Genomic DNA, 20,049 nt, shown 5'->3' with positions numbered 1-20,049 from the left:
CAGTCATAAATGAGTATCACCTCTGCCTGACTAAAGCCAGACAGTGTGAAGTGGCCAGACAAATCTGTAGGTCAACAAATAGTTAGAGCAATGATGTCATAGTCAAGGGTGATACTCAGACCATGGGACTCGCTCTGCCCAGGTCTGGTCTATTCAGGGCTGAGGGGGTCTATCTGACCAAGAAGAGAATAAGTATCTTTGGTCTGGGACTTTCCAGATGAGTGAAGGGGCTTTAAACTAGATTTAAACTGAGTTTGAGAAGATTTCTATGTGTGCTTCTGTGCACTAGCCTGCTCAAAGTAGGGAGCACTAGCATTGAATTTCATCAGATGCCACTGGGAATGATTCTGCTGCATTTGCTTTAGCCAAGCATGCCTCTAAGGCTTCAAAAATGGGTCATCTTGGTTTTTCCCTCTGATCTCACAGGTTCTTTTCTCACCGTGCAAATATTGATCTGGAATCAGCATAGGCCTAGTCCTGCTCCCACAGATCTTGCAGAATAATTCAGAAGAAGTGCATTTAATGGTTGTTTTGACTACCTCACTCTTAATGTGAAATGACAGTTCTTCTTAATGAGTGCTATCAAATCACTGGCTTTGCATAAAATGCCTTATCCCTATGGAGGGGTATTAATCTATGCCTAGCACCTGAAACAGGATTTTAAATTTAAAAGCTGTATCCAGATCTCTATATTTAGCTCTTCCTGTTTCAGAGATATTCAACTTGCAAATCCCTATGCTACTATTTTATATAAATCCTATTTCAGGTATTTGCATTTCAAATTTGGCTGGACTTATGCAAAAGGCTCTGCCTACTGTAAGGTAGCTTGGTTTGGAGACAGAAGAGTAGAAATGCCTCCCAGTGAAAAGTACCAACCAGTAGTTCAATGCATGTTCCAAAAAATGTGCAAGAGATGATCACGTCTCAGAGTGCTGTTTTCCCACTCTGACTAATGCTCCATTCCAGCCCCCCCCCCCAGTCATCCTTGCCAGTGAAAAGCACTGTAATTCAAGCATGGAGCTATACCCACAGATAGGGATGCCAAGAACACTTAGCAACCTATGATTCAGTCCAGCAGATTAAGATAATGCATTCTATCCGTGAGGAAAAATATGCTTTTAGTGTACTACTAATGTTTTTCTTTCTGAAAGGGAGGAAATTTTCTGTACAGGGTTCTCCTCCCCTCTGCGAAGACAGTAATTCCAAGAGCGTGCACCCAGCCCAGCCAGTCCTTGGGGTCAATGAACTCGGACAAAACCACTTCACTTCTTACTCCTGCATGAGCCACGGAGACCTCAGTTTAGCTAAAGAGTGCTCACCCATTCTTGATCATATGCAGTGATCTTTCTTGCAGCAGGGCTGGTTTCTGTCTCTGATAGAGGAGGAGCACTTCTAACATTGCTGGGAAGCAGGGGGTCTATGGGATGCTTCCTAATATCATTACAACAGGGAGAATCTGCAGAGACCCTGCAAAAGGAAGAGCATTTGCGTGGAAGTTACTGATCACTGCAACACCCTCCTTCTCTGGGAAAACAAATGGATATAGCTGCAGGTGAAACCCGAGGGAGCCTGAGGTACTTTATAGCTGTAGTTTATGAAAATCGGCACCCAAAGAACAGCTATCAGGGAATCTGTCTTCTGGTTGCAAGGCCTTGTGATATGGCTGGACATGCTGTGGGACACAAAAAGAGAGAAACAGGGCACCTACTGCCAGCTGTCCTTCTAGCCCTAGAGATGGAGGGAAGCCAGACTCTGCTCTTTTCACCACCTGGAATAAGACCGGGCTGTTGACCGAGTTTGCAGGGACAGCTTAGCTGGAGTACAAAACACTCTGATGCTGACCTGAAGATCTAGAGCAGCAGAGTCCCATCAGCTTGGACAGGACCCATAAAACCTATTCTAGTGGTAGGTTTTTCCAATTTTTCCTCTTTGTGAAGATCTTTCAGAGCTGGACAAGGAGAGGACTAGTGGGCTGTGTACAGGGGGGGAACAAAAGCCTGTTCAGGAAACTTGCCAGTCTGACTAATGAGACTCTCTGGCTGTCACACTTCCAATGCCAGAGACTTCTACTGCTGGTACCGAAGCCCCTTCACAGCAGTGGCTCCGGTGAGCCCATGTGTGCCTTGCTCCTACACACCCCCTCACACGCAGGCAGACCAGGTTTCCTCACTGGTTCCAGCCCAGGTTTCCCATGGCAGGGTCTCAGATGTCTCGTTCCCTAAAGCCATTTATTCCTGGTGCAGTAACACAGAAGCAGCTTGAGCTGGTGCCTCTGAGGAGGGACCCCTGACAAAGGAAGCCCTGGGCTGATATCCCCCCCCACGGTGCAAATGCACAAAATTCTCAATCTTCCTCCTGAGCCCTCAGCTCCTGCTGTGCCTCCCAGTGTCCCTCACCCAGCTGTGCCACCACTCTTTGTGCCCTTGCTTGGCAGTTCATGGGATCTCATCTCTCTGGGCTCCCACCCAGAGCTCAACCTGCATTTCAGCTTGCATTTTGCACTGCAGCTACAAACAAACTACTGCACTAGATGTGTTCCTCAGTGATCCTCCTCAGGCACCAGGTCAGCATCCAATTCCTCCAGACATCAGAGAGGTGGTGGCTCTCAGGAGAAATAATGGCAAAAGTGGGCTCAGGTCCCATGACTTACATTAGAAGGTTGGGTGATAATGAAAAGGGTCATCACAGAAAACATTTTGGTTCATCACAGAAAACATCCATCCTCTAGTTTGGTGGATGATTTTCAGCTTCCTGTGAAACCAGCAGGCTTTCATGATGAGAGCAACTTGTGAGCTGTGTGTTCAGTGAGCTGTGCTGAGGATCCAAAACACATCCAAAAAGCAGTAGCAGCAGCTGAAATACCTGCCTCATGAAGGATAAACTGACAATATCATAGAGCGAAGATGCCAGAGGAATCAGGGCTGTAGGATGTGAGGTTGGAGCTCAATGTCTGACACTCCAGGTGAGTGGCTTTGCCCTCCAGGATGGCAGGGCAGAACAGAGTGCTGTTCGTGGCCCATCAGCTTGCAGGCACTGACCACTGGACAAATACTGAGAGGAACATGACTGTTAAAATTTTGTCCTAACCAAAATTTTACTGAAGGTCTAGGATGGGTGAGGCACTACTTTGGGGAAAATGGTAGAAGTACAAAGATTGATGCAGCCAATTTTGTCCTCCAACATAATTTCAAAATGGAAGCCAGAACATAGGAACATTTTATATTTGTTTTTATTTTTAAGTTGGCATTAGCTATTGAATTTGGTGCTGGTCAGGAATAGGCTAGATTGACCCCAACCTAGTAAATATAAATATATTTTCATTTGTCTTTGTTTTTGCCTGTGACTTTTGAAGCATTGGTAATTTTAAGGCTTTCTGGGGGGAAAAAAAAAAAAGTTGGCCTCCATCCAGGCAAAGAGAGAACAGCTTGAATTTCGTGTTTTCCAGCTAAGGGAATTAAGTGAGTCCTTCCACTCCTGAGTCAGCTTTGGGGGTGGGCTACTGTAATACACAGGTAGGATATTCAGGTTGCTCCCCTTTATTGTGTGCTTTGTCACACTGAGAAGCATGGTTCATTCTTGTGAGCTGTATTTCCCAAAATAGCAGAGAGAATCTTTTGGCCTCAACTTGCACACAGAAGTTGAACTGAGAGTGCTGAGGACCAGCTGTTTTCTCATTCTATTGCCCAGCTGCCTCTGCTGTCTCTGTCTGCCTGTCACGAACATTTCTCTCATTTTGTCCCTGTGGCAACCGGCAACTGCTGGGGTCAGTCCTTGAGAGCTGTCACTTCATTTTGTGAAGCTGCAAGTTGTTTTCCACATTCCTTCACATGCAGTTGTTTTCACTAATTGCATCCAGCCATCCGTAGCAATGGCCTTTTAGGGCAAGAGGTCTGTGCTAAGTTTCCACCCCTGGCAGAGTGATGCTCCCCCTGAGGCCATGCGCTGGCTTGGCTGGGCAGGGTCAGGATGCTGTGGGGTCCTTGGGAAAAAGGATACTGAGTGCCCTACACCCAGTCACGAGTGAGGAGCACTGGGATGGCGTTGGTGTTTGGTCACTTGAATTGTATCTACAGAGTGTTGTAAAGTAATCTTACTGACATGAATACTTAAAATCAGGGAATGATTCAGCTACTACACAGTAACTTGAGATAAAAAAATGGAAATTAAACCCCCAGAAAATTTTCATTTACTGCAAACTCCTGAACTTTGTACATGTACATCCTCAAGAGGAGTTTTAATACTTTTTCTCACCTTGATGCTCTTATGACAGAACACTTTACAGCATCTGAGCTGCTCAAGAGCGTGAAATGGGGTTGGTCTTTGGGGTTGTAGAAAACGCAAAGTGAAAATGAATTCACTGAAGATCCGTTAGTTCCTATAAGTCTCTATAAAGATGCCTCTCTCAGTCTTAAGTGTTAAGATTATCAGCTGCTGTGTCAACAGCCTGTGATAACACAGGAAATGATAAAATGGTGGTAAAAGATCTCAGGCTGCTTATTAAAACTTCTTTAACTGTGACACAAAACCAAGGGAGCAATATACTCAGAGGAGAATTTCCCAGGTTCTCAGAAGCACAAACATCACTGTAGATTGAGCTGTGTTTGGTGCATGGATAAAAGAAAAAGTCAGGGGGTTATTTTGGTTTTTTTTCTGGGGTTTTAATGTTTCTTATAAAAATATTTTTTCAAAAAGAACATGAAAAGCGTCAGGTAACTAGTTTTTGTTCCTTGTCTTTGTGACTGGAGTCTCCTCAGTTGTTGAAAATGTCTGAGAATGATTATAGAAAATGTACCTTTAAAACCTGTAACAGAAAGTCATATTGAGTCTCCTGTAAAAGCAATTGTTACCATCTATATTGAGAAAAGGACTGAGTGAAAGAAAAGTAAGAGTCATAGCTCTGGCCTTGCCCAGCTGCTCTTTGGTCAGCTGAAGACCTGAGGGATCCCATCTCCACAGCTCCCCAGATGCACCTTCATGCTTTTGAGAGGCATTCTGTACTGCAGCATTGATGTTGATACAGCAATGGTGTTGCAGGCACAGTTCAATTGGATTTCACCGTGTTTGTAGGGAATTGCCTTTGGTGTAGTCCCTCCTTCTTCTCCCCTATCCACCATCTCAATCCAAGGAAGAGGAGTTTCCCTGGGGTAAGGAAAGGGTAAGAAGATGAAAAAGAAGATGAAAAGAATTAGTTTGTATGTTGGGTTAGTTGAATGAAAGTCATATTAAGGACAGCTTTAAAACCACAAATCTGGGAGCTGTGTGGTTTTGCTTGGAATAGAACTTACGGATGGGTAGTCTAAAAAATGTTTTGCCCTAACAGTTACAAAAGCTGTAGCTCTTGCAATTTAACCACTCACTTTTAGGAAGATCTTACTTTCACTCAGTTTTCTGTTATCCATCATTGCAGCATCTCCAGACCTTTCTCAAATCAGTAATTAGGCATGTGCTTACGTCTCATAGCTAGAAGCTAAGTGTATACTTGAGCACTCAGAATACACATGGGAATACCCATATGCTTGAATGCTTTTTTGAATGGGATTAACCATGTGGAATAATAAAACTCATCTCCAGATTGATAATTTGTTCGGTAGCTGCCATCAAACAGGACTTCATGGGGTTGCTGTAAGATCGACTGTGAATCCCTGTGTCCCTAGTGTATCACGAGCCCCCTGAGATGGACTGTCTGGGTGGTATCTTCTTCTTTTTCATGTGCCAGAGCAGCTTGTGGCACTGGCCAAGCACAGTTTGCATATACATGTGCAGGGCACTAAAATATCACATTACTCTGTGTATCTATATCTAAGGTAGCAGTTTTAAATTCTTATAAATGTTTTGTTATTAATGTTCTGCTCTCTCAAAAGGAGAGAAAAACACTCTTCAGGATACTCCTTAGGAAGGGACCAATGAATATTTCCAACAGTCTGGATTTGGGTGTCATTCCAGTGCTGTGCTGGAAAAAGAGAACATGGAGCAAAAGCCATAAAGAGACCTTGGGAGTGCTGCCAGCTGCTGACACAAATGGTCTCTTCAAATATTTCTTTTCTTCCTACATCCTCATCTTCAAGAGCTATCCTTTCATCTCTTGGCAGCCTGATTCAGTACACATCCACATCAACCAACACTTGTAACATGTCAGTATATTCTCCATAGACCCTTCTTTCACCGAAATCCTTTTTCTTCCATGACCACTACTCTGTATGCACTAGAAGAAGATTGACTTAAATCCTGCAACTGCCGGTGACCAGCATGGTACAGGAAGTGTCCTGTGGCTGGGACAGGCACTGTGACATTCTTATCATCTCTCAGCAGCCCATTGCCTGTTGCTACTTTTAAGGGCAAAAATTCAATAATGCAAATAAGATGGAATGCTTATGACTATAAATGCATGTTTTGACATGCATTAACTTTATTTAAATGAAAGTTATAAATGCTTAGACTTTAAGGCTGGCAAGGCTGTGGTGTGAAACAAGCCTTAAAGGATGCTCTTGGCTCATCTCCCTGAGCCACAGGCCAGCCAGCCTTGGCTGCTCCTGCTTGGTGGCACCCAGAGCTATGTGGGGCTAAATTCTGCCTTTTAGTTCTTTCCGGCCATTATCTGGGCTTGCATTGGCTGGAGACTAGGAAAAGAAATAAAACAGCAGCTAAAAGAGAGAGCCCTTGGATGCCCTACCTGCTGCTTCCTTGGCTCTGGCTTCTCTATCCCTCTCTCTGGCTTCTGCCTGTTGTGACTATGCCGAGCCCATCTGATGTTTCTCTCTGCTGTCATCCACTGAGGCAAACTGGTGGGGGTGTGTGTTGAGGGCTGGGCCACAAGTACAAGTTTCTGTAGGAAGAAAAATAAGGTTTTTCAGGCTCCACATACGAAGACCCAAGTTTATTTGTGCAGCAAAATAATGTTAATGTAGGGTTGCCCAGATAGTCCCTTTGAAATTTTGAGTGTTAATGTGCAAAGTCAGTAAAGCCCAAATTGGGTTCATTTATGCAGCAGGAAGGGAGGAGAATTCCTCATAATCTAACCTAAAGTCGTACAGTTATCACCATTTTTTTTTTTTCTTTCCTCACGCAATTCTCATTCCCTGCTTTTGCGGGCTGCCAGGAGGGCACGGTGTGCGGGGCTCCTGTGTGTGTGACACGGTGACAGCAGGTGGCAGCAGGATCCCGCCGGCTCCCGGCGTTAACCCATCCCCCGGGACCGGGCTGGGAGCCTCAGCAGCCTGGGCAGGTGCGGGTGGAGCGGTGAGAGCTGCAGGGGCGTCTTTGCTGCGCAGCGCCCTGAGCTCGTCCTTGCCTCTGGACACCGGGAATGTGCGGGTATTCCCGCTGGATCTGCACTGACCGGCAGCGCTGGACACCCAACCAGCCTGGTGCTGTCACAGCGGCAGGGAAACGCAGTTTGGAGAGAATGGCATTGCCGGGCGCAGCCTGACTGTGGCTCTTTACTTCTGCCTCCTGACAGTGGCACCAGTGCCACTAGGTGGGGATAAGAGCCTTTTTAGGCTGAAGTTAGAGATTCCTTCCCGGTCACTTACTCCGGACGGACCCTCCAGCATTGTTTACTGCAGCCCATGTGGGTCGGGGTGTCTGGTGGCCAGTGTCCGGTGGTCGGGGTGTCCAGTGGTGCTCCCTGTCACAGCTCTGCCCCAGGAACCTGTCTGACAGACCATGCTCCAACCGGCTTTTCCAGTTGTCTCTTGAAAGCAGTTCTTGCATCACCAGTGTGGTGGCAAATTGTTTAAGTGCATTAATTAAACTCGATTGGTGGTTGGGGAAGGCAAAAGAATAACATAAATTTATCTGTGTCACCTTTGGTCCATCCTTGAAATGAGTGGCTCAGCACAGCTCTCAAGACAGGGTTGTGCTGGCCTCATGGTGGCCGGAGCACGGAGCTGGTGGTGTTGGTGAGTTGGAGTGATGATTATTAAACCACCATTAATAAATTTACTGGTTTTTGGCAAAAGGAACAAATGTTTCACTCAAATATTTTTCACCCAAATCTCATTCTGTAAAAAAAACTGGTGGGAGACTGATGTGAGGGCATCGTTATAAAAGCTTAACTGACTCCAGCTGATAGTTGGGATCCAAGTACTTGCTTCCATGGTAGGAAGAGAAGTTCCCCATGTGGATGTTGGCTTTTGACCTTTCTTCTATTTAAAAGGTCAATGAAAAGTTTACAAACCCTGTCTTTTCCAGTCTGCTCAGCCTTGCACGCAGTCATGTTGTTTTAAACAATACTCTGTTGCATTGTAAAGTACCAGTGGAAGGAAAAGCTGGGGTTGGAGGGCAAGACTCAGTGAACAGACGGAACAGTACTTTGTAATAAGAAAGACAACAGATACTATGTTTTGCCTTTGGCAGTGCAACCTTTTTTGTAATTAAATTATCAGGTTAAAAAAAGCCCTTTTAATTATTTAAGGACTAGAAGAAAAGTAAGGTTAAATAAATAATTAATCATGCTACAAATAGTTATTTTAATTCTAAGTACTGTAACATTTTTCAGGGACCCATTATTTATTTGCACTTCTCAGTGGGAGATTTTTATTAAGTTTGCAGTTGTAACCCCAGATTTGTGTGTTGTTTCCTTGCAGGTAAGTCTGGATTGGTCTGTTTGAACTGTGCAGTTTGGGAATGTAAGTGAACAAAGTAAGCCTTCTTCAAGCTGTCCCAGCCTGTTAACAAGGTCAGAGTATTTTTTTTTTTTGAGCTCTAATACTGTAAGTTAAAATTAAAATACAATGGATACTGTAATTGCAGACTGCTATGGCTGTGAGATACGACGGGATCTTTATGTCAGCTGTGAATGTCACAGAACAAATATGTGCACTGAGAACTATTATGCAGACTACTACTGTTTCTCTAGTCCATCCTTAAACTAGGACTGGGTGGGAACAATATGAAATATTTGCATTACTGACATTTAAATGGTAATACAACTTTTTATACTATTTTTTCATTGATCATTTAAATGGGTTCTCTAGTTTTGACAGATTTCCAGATATAAAACCTACAGTACCTTCACTTAAATGGGGCCAAGTTAATAGGTCATACTCTGAAAAGATTACTTTGTGGATCATTCAGAGCTGATTATCTTTTATTAATCACCTGGAAGTAGGACCTTGCTAGAAGTCAATAAAATGCTGTTACTGGACTGGCATGCCTTGCTTCACACCTAACCCATGCTCTGCGGGTTTTTGGAGGCTTCCAAGCACTGGAATGAGTGGGCTCCATTCAGATGGTGGCATGTTTATTGTCTCAGAGCTGAAAATGAATTCCTTTGAAATTTTCTTCCTCTTTTTTCTTCTCCCATTATCTTCAGGAACAATTACATTCACATACGTGCAACCAGTAGATACACATCTGTGATTTTTGAGAACTTTCAGATTACTGTCCATCTCCTGTCTACTTCAGTCCTGTTATTTCCTGCAAAAACAGAGAACACTGAGCATAGCTGCAAAATTCAGTGGTGCCACTCAAGCTGTTATGAGTGTTAGGATCACCAATGTTTTGCTCTCAATAAATGCAATATTTTGCTATTGGGAAAATGTTTGACAGTGGAAAGAGAAATATTTTACACCAAGCAAAGTGTTGTGTCTTGTGTCTGGGAAGTGTGGCTGTAAGGCAGTCTGTCTGTGAAGTCTCAGACAACAGGTACATTTTTCTGTCTCTGATAGACTCATGCATGTACAACATCAGCATCTTTTGCCTGCTTTCAGCTGGATCCCAGCTGACTTCAACCCCACAATTCAATCCATTTACATTTTTCTCTTCTTAAGCAGAAGGCCCTTAAGAAAGGATGCCTCTGCCCCAACCCATGGCACTGTATTAACTTGTGTGTTCCAGTTTCTCATCAGTAACTTGTTTCTTCCTGTAGCCCTCTCTCAATCTTATCACAGTGTGCAGATCTTAATAATTTTTCTCTATGTATGTCTGTGATATTTTATCTCTCCTTGTTTGTTAGAGCCATTGACAGTTTAGTATGGGAATAGATTGCCACTGTGATGCACTTGTCATGACAAAACATGATTTCCTAATTCTGTATAGTTTTTCTAGATCTTCTGGATGTCTGTCTCTGTATCTCAGAGATGGTTGCCCCAAAGCAATTTTTTTGTGTTATATTTGATCTGAGCTGAAAAGCATCAGTGAGCCTTATGCATTTATCTACATTCTTCAGGCAAGTTTATTTCTTGATAAGTCTTTTAAATATAAGCACAATGTATGAAAGTATTAAACCTTGGCTGATGAAATTCAGGAGTATATTTTACTTTGAGTTTACAGCCTTTTCATAATTTAGTCAAGACCATGGAATGGCGCTTGGCCAACTTGTAAGTTATTAGGACCTCTAAAGGGTTGAGGCCAACTAGTGCTTTGGGAGCTTTGAAATTTTATTTTGAATTAGTTAAGAATTAATCAATTCATGAGGGAGTGAGGGAGTTTAAAGCTAAATGTATCACCAGGAAAAACTGTGGGCACAAAAGGGAAGTTAGAAAAGTGATTCCATCTCCTGTGTTGATTTTTGTTGTGTTACACAGTGGTTGGATGTTTGCCAGGTCTCTAAAGTCTGTTGAATTTGCTTTTAGAGATGAGAAAATGAAATTTCATTGTTTTGCCTTTCCTGTCACCTTGTCTTTATAAATCTTTCTGTTTCTGTTGTGTGTTTTGAATCAATAAATGTTATTGTTTGTGTTTTAAAAGGAATGTTTCTTTGTTGAGGAGGAATTCTAGGAAATTGAGTAATATTACATAGTTCTCCCTTGTTTGAAGTAGTGAACCTGAAAACTGGGTACCTCAATGGTCCTGGGGCTCAACATCCCTTCACGTTTCTGCTGTCTTCTTGGAGGTGTCCGCCCAGCTACAGTTCTTCTGTAAAGTATATATAAAATATAGTTGGTTACTCTGTTTGCACACTTTTCGTTCAATGTTCATAGAGACCAGGTGTTGCTGTTATCAGGACCACATGGCATCCACTAATCTGTACTGACAAAGACCAAGCAGCCCATTCAGATTGCCCTGCTGCAGAGATACGTGTTGATATGTATTGCATGGAGCGAGGCCTTTCATTCCCCTGGGTTTCCTACAGGCATCTGTAGGAAAGCATCTCCATTGATGTTTCCATATTTCAAAGCACGTCTGTCACAGCCTGGGACAAGACAAGAAGGGACGGGTCAGTGCTTTGAAACTGCTCTCAGAGAGCAAATGATCTCAGTGAAATGCATTGTTGATGCTCTTCATCAGTGAGTGCCAATTTCAGCCAGTATTTCAGGAAGTCTTTGTTAACTCAGACCCAGAGTACTCCAGCAGAGAGATTCTGGGGGTCTAAGTGTGAATCTTGCCTGCACGTACAAATCATGATCAGACCTGGACTTTCCTTTGGCCCTGCTTCATTCCATGATTTTCAGGTATGCTTTGTAAACCTCCACAATTCCTCTCCCTCCTTGGTATTTATGCCCTTTAAATATAAGTAGACAGTTAACACCTTTTCCTGAGTCAAGTTATAAATATTTTTTTAGTTTTAATATATCTCTATGAGTCTCCTCTAGCAGCCTTGTGGATGCAATCTTGTCATTCCTGCAGATACACAGGATCTCAGTTTCAGTCTTGCTGAAAACTGCTCGGGACCATGATGGAGCAAAAACTGCATGGTAGGTGAGCCCAAGATGTGAATTTTGGTGACTTGCTGGACCACAGAAGGCATACTTCAGAATCTTGTGAATAGCTGAATTTACAACTCTAATTTCTACAAAGAGAAAGGAAGAAAGTAAAAATTCACCAATAAGTCTGAAACAGTTTTCTTACTCAGCAAGTCTTACAGAAAATGCTGTAAGAGTGCTTCCATACACGAGACAAGCCAGGTAGCTTTCATCAGTGCAGTCTACTTGGCAAGCAGCATATTGCATCTTCATTTCTTAAGTGCTTTGTCTGGGCTGTGACAGATATCTGCTAACGCAACAGACTGCCTTCAGACGCAAGATACGTCTTTTCAAAAGGCTGCTTCACAACCAATGTAGTTCTGAAGCTTTTAATGTACATTATCTGACATGATAGGGACTAAAGTTGTTATTTTAGAGAGCAGTGATCAAGTATAAGGTTTGGTTCCTTCAAGAGGGATTTTGAATTCTCTGATAAAATTGAAGCGGTGGGGAGTTGCAGTAGATTTGGAAGCTTTGTTTCAGACCCTAGTTCTGCTACTCTTAATGGTGACATTGTAGACAAAGTCTTGGTTCTCATTAACCCTTTGAGAGGGATAAGTTTGCATACATCCCTCTCAGGAATGGAGGAGACCTTGGAACTTAACCAGAGAGCTGAGTGGGTGTCCAGTCCCTGGTGCCCCCAGGGCTCGTGCAGCAGAGTTGGTGCTGGTGGGAAGGAGTCCCCTCCTGCCCTACCATACATGCATTACCTAGCTGGAGTTACCTCGTATGAGGGTGGGAGGGAGGAGAAGCTGTGCCATGGTGGCCTGAGCCCACAGGCTCAGTGTTTGCTGCACATGCCAATAGCTGCGGACGGAGAATGGCAGGAGAGCAGCAGAACTGACACCCGGCACTGCAGCCATAGCTGCAAACAGAGGCTGCCCTGGCCAACCACAAGAATGGACTTGGGTCTTTATGCTACAAAAAGCAGCTCCTTTGGTCTAGAGGACACTTCTGGCTGAGAATTGAATACATTGTGTGGGAGAGTTAGCAAGATGCTTTGTCTTCAGGCATAATTCTAATTTTTCCTTTTGAATGTGATTTTGTCTTTATGGTTTTTTCCTCATTATAACTAGAATCTTGAAAGTAATTTTAAAAATTAATGGCAAGTCAGACATAGTGGCCAAGCTCTAAGCTATACTTGGGATGAGCACATGGCAATGTCCCTGCAGCTCTTGGCAGACACGGTGCTCCAGTGGCCACAGAGCCTGACATGTGTTCCAGCTGCAAGGCAAGGGCATCCTCTCTGGGCTGTTCATTTTCTAAAATGAGAACAGAAACATGAGAGCTTCACTTAATAAGGTTAAAGATTAAAACTGACCTTGATTTTTTTGCAAGTCTATCTGTTGTGCTAAGATAGGGCTTTTTTTCTTCAAGGAAGCTTCTTGACATGGTTTCCTACATGATAATCATAAATTGGGACTAATTTATGTAAAATGTAGAAAATGCAAGATGTTTCCTTCCTTGGTTATCACATATGGCTTGTTGAGGTCAATCCAGTGGTGCCTCTGTGTTGTCTCAGAGGAAAAATTCTTCAGACTAAAATTTCACTAAAATTCTAAAAACTTCCTTTATTTTTCCCCTGCTCTTCTCTGCACTATGTTGGAATTTTTCTCATGCCATTAGCACCCTCTATCTCCTTTTTGTAGCAGAGATTGGCTGTGTTGGGTGTCTAGGGCACTCTGCATTGTCATTCAGCTAGGGGAGCTGAGGCTTCTCTAAAGCTCTGTGAGTGTGGTACAGGCAAATGACTGAAGTTTCAGGAAAGGGATGAGAATGCTCAAGCAGTTATTTGCAGGTGTATCCCTGACAGCTGTACACGCCTATGCTGGCTGCACAGTTTTAACCCAAATTTCATGCTCTGTCTGAAATGACAGGTTTTTACACAAGGAGGCACCTTTTGTGTCACCTTTACACATTAACTTGTTCCAGTGTTAGAGTTTCAGCTGCTTTCCATGCCTGGTATCTGTCCTTGCTAAATCCATGAGAGCAGAATGGCATTGGATGGTTGGGAGAATACTGAGGAGTGATTTGGGAGTTTTGTTTTCTGTTGGTGGCTCTTCCAGGACAGGCACAATCATGTTAGTCAAATGCTTCATCGCACCGTGCATCCCATTCTCCACTGTCCCCTGGGTCCATGACACAGCTGCACCATGGAAATGGTTCATGCAGGGTGTTACAAAGCATTAGCTGCTGCTGCTGCTGTTGCCTCCCTGCTTTTCCTCCCCAGCAGCCCTTGGTGCTGCTTTGCTGCAGGTGCAGGAAGCCAAGCCAGCACACTTGTGTTTCCAGTGCAGCTGTAAACAGCCTCTTTAAAACATGGGCCATGGTGTAACTAGAAGTTTACTACAGATGTTAACTATTACTTTGGAAAATGTGGAATAATCACTTTCGAGATCGCTGGTATCACTGAACCATAATCAAATCATCTTTTTTTGTCAGTGACACAAGCTGGAATTTCTTCTCAACATTTACCTGAAAATTAAATCTCTACTGGATATATCTTAATTTATTATTTTATCATTTATTTAAACTGAGAAAGTCCACATTGCTTCTGAAATCAGAACTGTACAAATAAAGGATTAGAGTGGAAGTGCTAGCTGACCTTGGGGGTTGGAAAAACTGACACACCCCTTGCAGGTGTTCTGCACTGCCTTTGCTGGGATGAAGCTTGCTTGTTAAAATTGTATTTTGTCATTTGCTCTGATGGTTGTCCCTGGATTGATTCACTGAACACTGCTGATAGTGTTATATTAAGAATGTGGTTAGTAGCCTGAAAAAAAATTTAAATTACACTATTGTTTAAGGATATGACTAGGAGACTTACAAAAAACAAAAGTCTGGGAAAGTTTATCTGTGAAACACTGAAATCTGAAAATACTGCCCGGGACACCTAGCAAATCCTGACTGTACTGTTTGGTTATACCCTGCATAAAGCAGGAAGATAACAACTCTTTTTTTGAAGACTTAATTCCCATTTGCATTAAATTCTTACTACATCCTTTTGCATGACCCAATTAGAAAAGAATTATATTGCTCTGTGTGAATTTTATTCATTAAATAAATTGGCCTGAAATTAATCATTATCAGCAATTGAGAAAATACTGAGAACATTAAAGAAAATATTGAAAGAGCTGGAACTGACACATTTGCCTTAACAGAGCTGTATTTAAAAAGGATGCGTGCACAAAGAATCCAAGGCATAATGAATCCTCCTACACACACCATGGAATAAAATATTTATACTGTAATCATGCTATTAATAAAATGATGGATCAGCCAGCGTCTGCTGCAACAAAACTCAGCTGAGAGCCTGGTTACTGTCTAGATGGGGCAAAGCAATGTAAGAACTGAAGACCAGAAGAATATGGACTAGCTTGAGAATCCCTATCCTGAATTAGCTGTTCAGTTGTGTAATTCCCTGACTTTCAAAAAGTCTCCCATGGCAGCTGGCACTGTCCTTTTAATTTTGGTGTGCAGTGAAGGGCCAGGGAGCAGAAGGAAGGTCTGCAGTCCTGCTGTGCTGCTGCCATCCCTGGTGGGTCCCTGAGAGTGCTGGGGGGGTTTCTGCAGTGATCTCCTTGTTTCCAGTTGTTGCTGAAGTTAATTCTTGAAGGCCATCAGGAATGGTTGGGCTTGATCAGAGCAGGGCAATCTCAGGGGCTTTGCTGTCAGTTGCTGCCCTCATCAAAGTGCTGCTGTGGTGCCAAACAGGTCATCTTCTCTTCTTTGGGCTTGGTCCAGTTTCCAAGGTTTAAAGAAAAAGATCAAAAACCAGGAGGTTTGTGTGGGGCAAAATGATGGGTAGAAATGAGAGGAACAGTTCATCTGCACTGTGAACAGACACTGTGGGGCCAAATCTTAGATGTGCCCTTAAGGGTAGCTGTACAGGAAAATTTAACTAACAAATAGAGACTGTCATGGTGCTTTCCCTATTGCTATCGTGATTCCCATTTTCTGATGCATATGGGAGTTCACTTTGAGATCTCTCCTTGTTTGCTGGGAGCAGAAGGGAGATATTTCTCACAAGTGAGGTGATGACACTGGCATGAGCCATTTATCTGTGTGGTCCCCAGCATTTTGCCCAACATATGACCTGCCAGAGGCATCTTGATGCCCAGTTCTGCACCAGTTCAAACTTTACCCAGTGTCAGAGTATGCCAGGCACCCAGCCTTCCTCCTTGGACAGAGAGGAGGAATATGGGCAGCAGTGCCCCTGCTGCTTTGCATGTGCATGGCTGAATTGCATAGTCATGGATAATGGTAGGTGGAGATTTTCCTCCCAGAACACTCCTGTGTTTCTTTGTTGACAGGAGCGGTTTCCTGCACAGTGAATTGCTCAGACTCAAAAAAGAACAACTGAAAATTATATTGAGAGTTTGTTACAAATATGATCTATTGCTGTGAGAAGGTAACGAGCAGGAAACACACAGCCTGCAGCTTTGTTCTGTCAGCTTGCCCAGGCTAAATAAGTTTTGATTGGAGTTTATTTGAGTAGGTTCTCTTCTCTCTCTATCCCTGTCTCTCCCCAAAGACACTTTACTGGTGGATTGGGCTGGTCAGAGAACAGCTGGGAAGTGCTCTAGGTTAAAAAAATTGCTCTTTTTTGTCTGAAAAAAGAGGAAACCTCATGTAGCTTCCAGGAATTAGGGTGCAGAGCAACCAATAACTCAGTAACAGAAGTGTCATAAGGGGAAGGCAGAGTCCCTTCTCTGCTTTCTGGGGGTGGGAGAGGCCCCCTGACTGGACCTGTGCGCAGAGCTAGGGCATCTCTCTGCTCCACTTGGGATAAAGCAGAACTTGGACTTTGGCTTTTGAATCCAAGCAGGGAGAAGCACAGAACTATAGAATGGTTTGTGTTGGAAGGGAACTTTAAAGGTCATTTAGTTCCAGACTCCCTGCTGTGGGCAGGGACACCTTCCACTATCCCAGGGTGCTCCAAACTCCAATGTCCAACCTGGCCTTGGACACTCTCAGTGATCCAGGGGCAGCCACAGCTTCTCTGGGCACCCTGTGCCAGGGCCTCCCCAGCCTCACAGTAAAGAATTTTTTCCTGATATCTAATCTAAACCTACTCTCAATTTGAACCCATCCCCTCTTTGTCCTGTAACTCCAGGCTCTTGTAAATAGTCTTGCCCCATCTTTTGTGTAAGTTCCCTTCAGGTTCTGGAAGGCCACGATCAGGTCTCTGAAGCCTTCTCTTTTCTAGGATGGACAATCCCAATTCTCTCAGCCTTTCCTCATAGGAAAGGTACTCCATCCCTCTGAGGAAGGGAGGATGCCTTGGCATGTCAAACAGCTGGGCTGCTATGGAAATGCAGCTTTCTTAAAAAAAAGAAAAAAATATATCAATTTCTGTGGAACATTTTTATTTTCTACAAAATAGATCTTTTAACAAGAAAAAGAAATTATGTATTTCTTAATTGGTTATGTTGGTAGATCAGCTGAGAGCAGCAGCAAACCAGAAAAGAGGTACAAGTGAGCTGGACTGTGAGAAATTCCCTTTCCCACACAGAAAGAAAATTAATTTTCAATGCTTATTGGCATCACCCAGCTCATTTCATTTTTGGTAGGAGCAAAGATTTTAAACCTGACCAAAATTAATATTGTTACTTTCTTCTTTTTACCCTCTGTCCCAGTCCATTTCCATCAGGTAGTGTTTCTTTCTTTTGCTTTCTGTACTCAACCATTGTTTATTGCTCTAAATTATATAACTTATGTCTGGACTGTCCCAAAGGTGGTTTAATTTCCATGGTAATTGGATTAGATATTTCAGTAAATTCTTAACCTCCTCTCAGGAGTGTTTAGGCTCAAGGAGAATTCCGGTAACAGCTGTGAGATCCTCAAGTGGAGTTCAATAATGAAGAGAAAAGTATAAGATTTATTTTTGAATGGGGGGTACCTGAGAAAAGCTGTGGATGTCATTGATGCTAATGATATTGATAAGGAATTGATACTTCTAAAATATTAATAAATATTAATATATTGGAATACTCATACAGAAAACAGCTTCACTCAGGTCTTTAGGGACACCCTGCTACACAGCAAAGCTTTGGAGAAGTCATTAAGAAAACCAATTACAGCTTTCAAAAGAATCTGTGGAACTGGTTCTACTGTGAACAGCAACACAGGGTCCGCTGTGCAGCTCAGCACGGTCCACTCTCATCACAGAGACAGCCTTGAACTCAGAGCATCCTCTCAGTGCTTAATGTACTGGGACAGGAGTGTCCTGGGAGACAGCAACATAAAGCATCAGCTGAAGATAGAAGTACACAAACGGTTAAAAAAACCAGTAACTGAAACAGCAAGCTGGATTTCAGGCTTTCAGAACAGTATTATTAATGCAGTAGTTTAATAATTATAATAGTAATGTAAGTTTTTACTTTTACACGCATCTATCTATCTATCTAATCTATCTTTCCAGGTTAGATTGTCCCAAAATAAGTTAAAACAGTGATGAGTGTGGTACTTGATGTTGTGCACAGAATTCTCAGTCATTGCAGACCAAGTAATCAAAATTTACCAGAAAAAGTGGCCTTATTTTCAAAAGGATGCAGGGTTTTTTTTGTAATTCTGTGCATGTCTGGCTGCAAATCTGGAGAGCTAAGGGAAGGTAAGTAGGAAGGACAGACAAGTGCTTGCTAATGGCTGCTATTAGGTGGCTCAGAATAAGGTCCTTCAGAGAATCTGTTCCTAACTGTCACGTCTGAGGACATGGAAGCAATTTCAGTGTTTCTGGGCGCTCCTGGAAGTGCTTCCTGAGCCAGAGCAGTCAGCTGCATGCAGTGCTGGCCATGGGCACACTGTGTCCTTGGTGCCATTTGTTGGCTTTCCTCGCCTGGGACAGTCATGGGAACGGCAGCTGACCTGCACCAAGGGCAGTTGTTTAATATCTACACAAGCCCCCGGGGCAGGGGGGAAAGGCTTTTGCTTCTCATAGATCCCTCAAACTTAATCTGATTTCTGTCTGACAAGCCTGTTCTTATAATATTTCAGATTTTACTAGATTCCTGTAAATGTTTGCAGTGTGGGAAAACAAGCTGCTTGAACAAATAGCTAACCTTTTGTACCTGTATTCCAGGCAAAATACAGAAATTGGGCGTCTTCTTAATGAAATGTTTTTGCTTTGAGTTTTATGAACTTCACTATCAAGCAAAGAAAGTAGTTGGACTTCTTCCTCTGTGTTGTTAAAGTATAAGATCCCTCTGAAGCTGTAATTCAGAGTGAAAAATTTTACTAGATATCAAACAGATCTGGTGGATTTTGGCTGTGTCAGAGAGGAAATGCTAAACACAGTGGTTACTGTATATTCTGTTGCCTTAGAGACTGAAACATCTGTATCCATGCAGGCAAGTGATGCAGACATGGTAAGATTTGACTTCCTTACATTCCTGTGTTCATCTGGCTGTCAATGGAAATGTTTTATGGTGCGGATATTCTGGGCTTCTTTAGCTTTGTATTTATCTGGTTGTGTGGCATGTCTTGGACTAGGACGGCTTTTTAATTAAAGTCTAACTCTGAAGTCAGGACGCTCCCTAAGAAAAGATGCTTTTACATAAATAATTTTTCAAGATGAACTTGGAGGGACTTGAAATGATTGTTGTACTGGTGATAATTGTTGGATTTGTGAAGGCACTTGAGCATCTGGGTCTCCTAGAAGACAACTTTGAAGGTAGGATATTAAGAAATAGAAAATATTTTATTCTGAAAGCCAGTTGCTGCAGAGGCTTTTATTTTAATCTGTATGTGCATGTGCAGCGTTTGAGTATCAGGGGAGCTGAAAGGTAACTGAAATAACATTATATGCTTTCTTTAGGCAAATGAAATGTATTTAAATGTCTATATAGTATTGTAGCTCTCATTGCAACTCTGAAAATAAATGTGACAATCTTAAACCATTCTTTGTTTATGTTTAAGGTTGTTTCAAGAACTTCAATACAGATTTATGTGCTTTAGTAAACTGCAGGTCACATCCCAAAGCTCTGAATGAAAGGTTTAAATTTTAGTAAGTTTATCATTATATCCTCTCAATTTGTTTTAATTTCTAGAAATTTCATGGTTTATTTTTAGCTATTGGCTATTATTAACAGGAAATCCAAAAACCTTACTGAACTTATTTAGATGAATGTTTCTGTCGTAATCAATTCAGCCCTTTTTCAGAATATTTATCTTTAACAGATCTGTTTGGTCTTGCTTTCTATTCTCATGTATGTTTTTGGAAAACATTGCTGATTGAAATGTAAATATGCTTTGTAGAATATAGTTTGAGGGAGCTGACTGCTAAAGATATCTTAAATCTTGGTACCTCCCTGTTTTTATAAACAATGTAATTCGTGTAGAAGCACGCAACTATTAAATATAAGCA

At 42.6% G+C, this 20,049-nt stretch overlaps 1 protein-coding gene across 7 annotated transcripts in view; it reads left to right on the top strand.

The window, feature by feature from the left end:
• Nucleotides 1–20,049, top strand: part of KCNIP1 (potassium voltage-gated channel interacting protein 1) — a 292,275-nt gene that overhangs the window by 176,234 nt on the left and 95,992 nt on the right. The window contains exon 3 of one of the 7 annotated variants that reach the window (XM_048319703.1): nt 8,586–8,677. The exons of the other annotated variants lie outside the window; for them this stretch is intronic. The gene's annotated coding sequence lies outside the window, so the exon portion shown is untranslated. The remainder of the gene's footprint in view (nt 1–8,585; nt 8,678–20,049) is intronic. 7 annotated transcript variants of the gene reach the window in all.

The sequence above is a fragment of the Corvus hawaiiensis genome, chromosome 15 (genome assembly GCF_020740725.1).
Source record: "Corvus hawaiiensis isolate bCorHaw1 chromosome 15, bCorHaw1.pri.cur, whole genome shotgun sequence".
Taxonomy (NCBI): domain Eukaryota; kingdom Metazoa; phylum Chordata; class Aves; order Passeriformes; family Corvidae; genus Corvus; species Corvus hawaiiensis.
This window is presented reverse-complemented; position numbering and strand designations above follow the sequence as displayed.